Consider the following 6060-nt stretch of genomic DNA (forward strand, 5'->3'; position numbering starts at 1 on the left):
GTGAGTCGAAATTTGAATGGACATTCACATTGCTTTTTAAAATGAGTCATTGAATAATTATAAGTATTATAATAATCAAAATTAATATTTAATCTATATCAATCCCTACACCTTTCCCTTAATTATTACTTATACCAACTATTTATATTTAGATGGTTTGACATTTTACTCTCATTTATCCTATTATTATAATGACCTATTAATTAATCTAGGTAGTTGGTTAGAGTAATAATACTCTATACTACAGGATTAACGAAGCCAAAGCTAAATTAAATAAATAATGTTAAAGTGAGGCTAATCTTTCTAAATTATAAATTGTTTATAATTATGAACAGAAGAAAAAATTAATTGTAAACTAAAGTTAAAAAAATCGAACCCTTTTAACTTTTGTTATAATAACAAAAATGATAAACAATCAATGATAGTTAAAATTAAACTATTATGAATTTTAAATTATTTTTTTACATTTATTTTAATATCGGTAAAGATTGATATTTGTTATTATTTAATCAAATTTTTTAGGGTTAATGATTAATTCTATAAATTATAATAAATTAGAGTATAGTGAGCTATTTTAAAGTTTTAATAAAATGATTTAGAAAAATATTCAAATTGAGTCATATGCTCTTGGACTCATTTTTTATGCCACAAAAAATGTTCCAAACATCAATTACCGATACAGCCGTAATCAAGCCGTCAGATCATGAAATAGTCAACAGAATCATCCATCAAGACCGTATAAAAACACAAGCAGAATAATAAAATGAAACCACAAGTACCCGAAAAAGGAAAGCTAACAGTTATTTACATATACAATTCACATAAAAATGCAAACTAAATCTGTCTGTGCAGAAAGAAAAAAAAAACAAACAAACAGTGGAGGTTAAGGTGTTCTGTATGTTAGTTGTGCTTTGCCGACTTCGATCAATCCTAAAAAGCGAGTTTTCAAGTTCAGCAGGATACCAAAACGTGTTTTTTTTTTTTCAACTCAAAGGCTTAACCCACTTCTTGCTTGTCTGTTTTTGTAGTTTTCTTTCTTTCTTCTTTTTTTTTTCCAGTTTGAAAAACTTGAAAGCTACTAAAATACATTTTAATTAATCAACTCTGTAAAACCTGCGCAAACAAGGTTTTCTCGTGCCCTTTGCGTCTAGATTCAAGAAAAAAAGGTTGTTTTCTTTAAAGTTTCGGTCTTTTATCAGTTTTGGTTCGTTGATTGAAGATTTTATATGGGGTTTAAGGGTTTAGATTGATTGAGTTATGATCCGAGCTTGTTTTTGTGATCTGGGTATTGTTTGTGGGTTTTAAAGTAGTGATCTTTAAGGTGTGTTTTACTTTGGGGAAGATTAGTGCTGTGTATTTGCTGTAAATCTGCTGGGGAAATGTGGGGTTTGATCAGATTTGTTCTCAGATTTGGCATTGTAAAGCTAGTGTGTGTCTTTATCAATGGATTTATATAAAGCCACCGTTAGCTCATTGTACAATATATTAATATTTAAGAATTGTTATGCTGTGTGATTCGTTTGTTGGTCCCTTGTCGATTTTCTAATGCATCTTTCTGTTCTTTTATGGAATATTATACCATATATCTCTCTATACCCGCCACAACTAACAAACTAATATTAATATGCATTTTATATATAGTATATTTGGTTTAGTTTTAAAAGTATCTCTGTTTTGATTCTAGACTGCAGCTTGATGTTTTGCAAGCTTCAGTTTCTTTGTTTTGGGGGAAATCATATGATGGAGTTTGGTTGAATATTCTAATTTTTCTTGTTGAATGTTGATTTAACAGATATATTTTTGAAGATCAGAGTTTGTAGATTTAAGAAGTTTGTGATCTGAGGCTGAGGGTATAGGTGAAGATCTTGTGGGTTTGATCCAGTAGAAGGTTTTCTGAGTTGCTAATTGAGGAAATTGGGATATTAGAATTGTGGATTGAAGGCGATAAAGTGTTTGATGGGATCTCTAAACATGGAGAAGAAGTGGGTATTCCCACTGGTGATAAGCTCTCTTGTGTGTATATTCTTATTGCAACTTCCTTCAACATGGGTCTAATCTCTTCGTTCACACGATCAATGCTATCTTCTCGATTTTCCCTCTCATTCTCAGCAAACCATACTGATCCAACATATGCCGAAATGAAGGTTAAACAGGCTCCACCGCTCCTTTGGCCGACAATTCCTCGATTTGCTTATTTGGTTTCTGGGTCAAAGGGTGATCTGGAAAAGCTTTGGAGAACTCTTCAGGCGCTATATCATCCAAGGAACCAATATGTTGTCATTTGGACCTTGAAGCCTCAATCGAGGAAAGATTGGAGCTTGCATGCGAGTGGAGAAAGATCCCATGTTTTCAAAGGTTGGGAATGGCCACAAGAACATCAAGGCTAATATGGTTACTTAGAGGACCAACTATGGTGCTAATACGCTTCATGCTTGTGCTATTCTTCTCAAGAAAAGTAAGGACTGGGATTGGTTTATTAATCTTAGTGCTTCAGATTATCCTCTTGTGACTCAAGAGGTAAATCTCGTTACTCAACTGTATACTTATATTATTTATATTATGCTTTATTTTTTTGGAAGGAGAATTTCAAGTTCTGCAATGAACAGACATTATTAATTAGCTTTAATTTGCCGATCTTCTTTTCACATTTTCAATAAACCGGAAACTTAATTTCATTGAGCACACGAGCAGGCTTGGTTGGAAAGAGTAAGCTCTTTTGTCCCTCTGACTACATATTTCAGGACTTTTTTGTGTTTAAATGATAATAAATTTATTGTTATTCGGCAGGGATAAACGAGCAAGCCTTTGATGATTGACCCAGGACTTAAGTCGACAGTCAGATATATTCTGGGTCACACCACGGAGAACTTTGCCGACAGCATTTAAATTTATACTGGTTGGTATTTGACTTTCACTTGTTTGCTGTAGTCATGCTATTAAAATTGTGCACCTATGTTTCTGTTCTTACAATAGGAACTATCAATATTGTTTAAGGGGGGGGAATATGAAAAGAATGAAGGAATCTGTATTCTTCCCGTTCGGCATGTTGGGTTAACTAAGATAGACCTCTGGAACAATTCAAATTGAATTCATATTCTTTCCGTTTGTGGGTTGAGGTTTGACTAAGGAACCATTATAAATAATTCAAGCTGAATTTTGAAGACTTTTCATTGGATATTGGTGAGTTTACTGGCTTTGACATATGCAATTTTTTTAGAAATTAGAATTTGAAGCTGTATATAGAGGTAAGTAAGGAGTTTTATTTTTAACACCAAGGCAACTTTCTTAATATTTCCTATAGGCTTGTGACTATGAAATAAATGGGTTAACTTAAGGATTAACCCTCTATAGTTAAACTGTAGTTAATGGCACACAGATTGGCTGAATCTGTTTTTGTAAAATTACTAACTTCATTCAATTAGACACAGCAGTGTTTACAAAAGGGTGTCCTCTTGCACCTATCGCTTTTAAAAAAATGGAAATTCTTAATTTTGGATTTGGTTAGATTTCAATCATACCAAATTTGAGTTAATGAGCTAAGGTTCATTTTAGAAGTTAAATAACCAAATATGGCAGGTATAAGGTACTTTCATTTAAGATATATTTTTGTACTGTATATTTGAACTTTGGGTTGCAATTACGAGTGCTACCACTATTACTGGAAAGAAATGCTCTGTATGCATGTTGCAAAGGCTGTATCTCTTATGCTAATCTAAATCCTTATGTTGAACTTTGGTGTTCTGCTATTAAAACATTTGGTTTTGTTGCAGGTCGGCATGGATGGTTCTTTCTGTTCATTCATAGAATATTGCATTTGGGGTTGGGATAATCTCCCAAGAACTTTGTCATGTACTACACAAACTTTGTTCCTTCTCGAATTATTTTCACACTGTCATCTGCAACGTCCCGAATTTGCTGATACTGTTGTCAATCATGACTTGCACTACATTTCTGGGACAATCCCCCAAGACAACACCCACACGTTCTCTCACTTAACGACACTGATAAGATGATGCAAGCAATGCTGCTTTTGCCGGAAATTCAAACAGGTACTCGTCTTGTACAAGATTGACAAAGAGTTACTTGGTCGGAAGAATGGGACCTTCACCCTGGTGGCTTGGTGCTCTGGTGACTCCACTTGTTCAAAGCTTGGAGACCCAACAAGATCAAACGGGTCCTGGAGCTGAAAGACTTCGCACTTAATATAGGCTGTAAGGAAGCTAAAAACGGTCAGAACCAGTGTAAGTAGATCTCATGACAGTTTGTTGCAGACAGAAAGATTACTACCCGAATCTGGCCACAGCTTTGAAAGTCATAAAGGGAAGAATTGTTGATGGTGAAGTTACATTTTCGCCTCATTTTTGTTAGAGTCTGAGTATGTTAGTACATCAGAAAAAAATGTACCAAAAGAATTGAGATGGATGGGATCAAATACTGTTCCTGATCATCCATTCTTTTGTTAGGCCGTCCAAGATTATACCACTCGGAAAGCTTTCCGCAGTTATTTTTTTCCCACGTCTCATTGTTAATAAATTTTTTCACTCCCAAATAATTAGATATAGTACGGATTTCAACTTGGAAACTATTTCGTTGACAGTTCAAGTAATGCAGCCTGGTCTATAAGATCAACTCTTCTTTAAAGTCACTAGGATGTGTGCCAATTTATTATCTCAAATCAATGCAAAGTTGTTCTCGAAAATTGAACTTACAAAGTTTCCGGCATGTTAGGCCTTAAGAGGAGTTATAATAAATAATAATTGCCAAAGTCTGCAGATTCATGAGTATGGAAGGGACTTGATTTGATCATGTCCTCATTGCCTTGCATATTGATGAACAAAGAGGATGGTTAGTGGTTGGATTATGAAAACTAAAGCATTGAAAATTTTCTTCCATCATCAGCACTTCTATTGAATGTGCAAACATGGCAGAGAATACAAAACCATACTCTTTGGATTCATCAATCCAATTGGTTATTTATTTAGTACAAAAAGTTGACAAATCAAAGGCATCACAGCTTTGTTTATGGGAAAAGTGATGAGTAAAGGTTGAAAAGTCTTGTATATCTTAAGGAGCAAAACTGAATTCACTATCAAATGATGAATTGGAAATAAATATTTGTATGTGGTACCCTTTTCTTCAATTTCAACAATTCTGGTATTAGGTATATGCATTCATTATTCTAAAGCACTGCTTGAGTGCCTATGTGTTTCATTTTTCATGCTAGAGTTACTCAACAGTCAACTCCTAATTTTGGCTACATTCCACATTACATAGTGACCCAGAAATCAAATATTTTCTAGCACTTGATAAGAACCTGGATTCTTAACACTCAACACAACCAAACAAAATACAGTATTCCAAACCAAACAATATTCAAAACAGATCAGAGACAATAAGAAAGCACTAATATGAATATACTTCTATATTGATTGATATAAAAATGGATAAAAACAATAATGAAGAACAATAAGAAAACAGTACTGAATGTAAAGATAACCTAATAATTCAAGGAGCTAGGGGCCTCCCTTCCAATATCCCACCAAAATATTCTCTACCCTTTATAATTCCTATCCCTAAATTTATCACAAACGTCAGACAATTCCATTGTAATTGCCACGTGGATACCAACTCCCACTGCCACATATGCCATTTGCCCTTATTATTCCTTTGTAAATTTGAGTTAGGATGAGTTGGGATCTTATCACACTCTTTTCATTATAATTGCACTCTCTAGTCACAAATCCAATGTTACAGAGGCTCAACCTTTAACTTTCCACACCGTTGATTGAACTGAAACCTTATCAAACATCAGAGAAGTATCTGCTAATCCACAGAAGTTGGATTGTCAGAGGCCTTCATTTTATTAAAGGTTTAAACTCAAAATTTCTAAATTACTTTTAACATGTCTAACGTTTTATGGTACAAGTGTCCTCTCTTACAATAACAAAATTCAGTACATGTATTGCAGTCTAACCCAGAGGAGAAGTTGGGTTCTTTGTTGAATTCGATGAACCTGAATGTCAATTTTATATTGCCTAAAGATTGGTATTACTTCTAAGT

The 6060-nt window shown here is 33.9% G+C and overlaps 1 pseudogene; it reads left to right on the plus strand.

The window, feature by feature from the left end:
- The first annotated feature begins 1971 nt into the window (after nucleotides 1–1971).
- On the plus strand, nucleotides 1972–4249 carry LOC116107608 (annotated as a pseudogene).
- Nucleotides 4250–6060: the final 1811 nt, after the last annotated feature.

The sequence above is a fragment of the Pistacia vera genome, unplaced genomic scaffold (genome assembly GCF_008641045.1).
Source record: "Pistacia vera cultivar Batoury unplaced genomic scaffold, PisVer_v2 Contig543, whole genome shotgun sequence".
Lineage (NCBI taxonomy): Eukaryota > Viridiplantae > Streptophyta > Magnoliopsida > Sapindales > Anacardiaceae > Pistacia > Pistacia vera.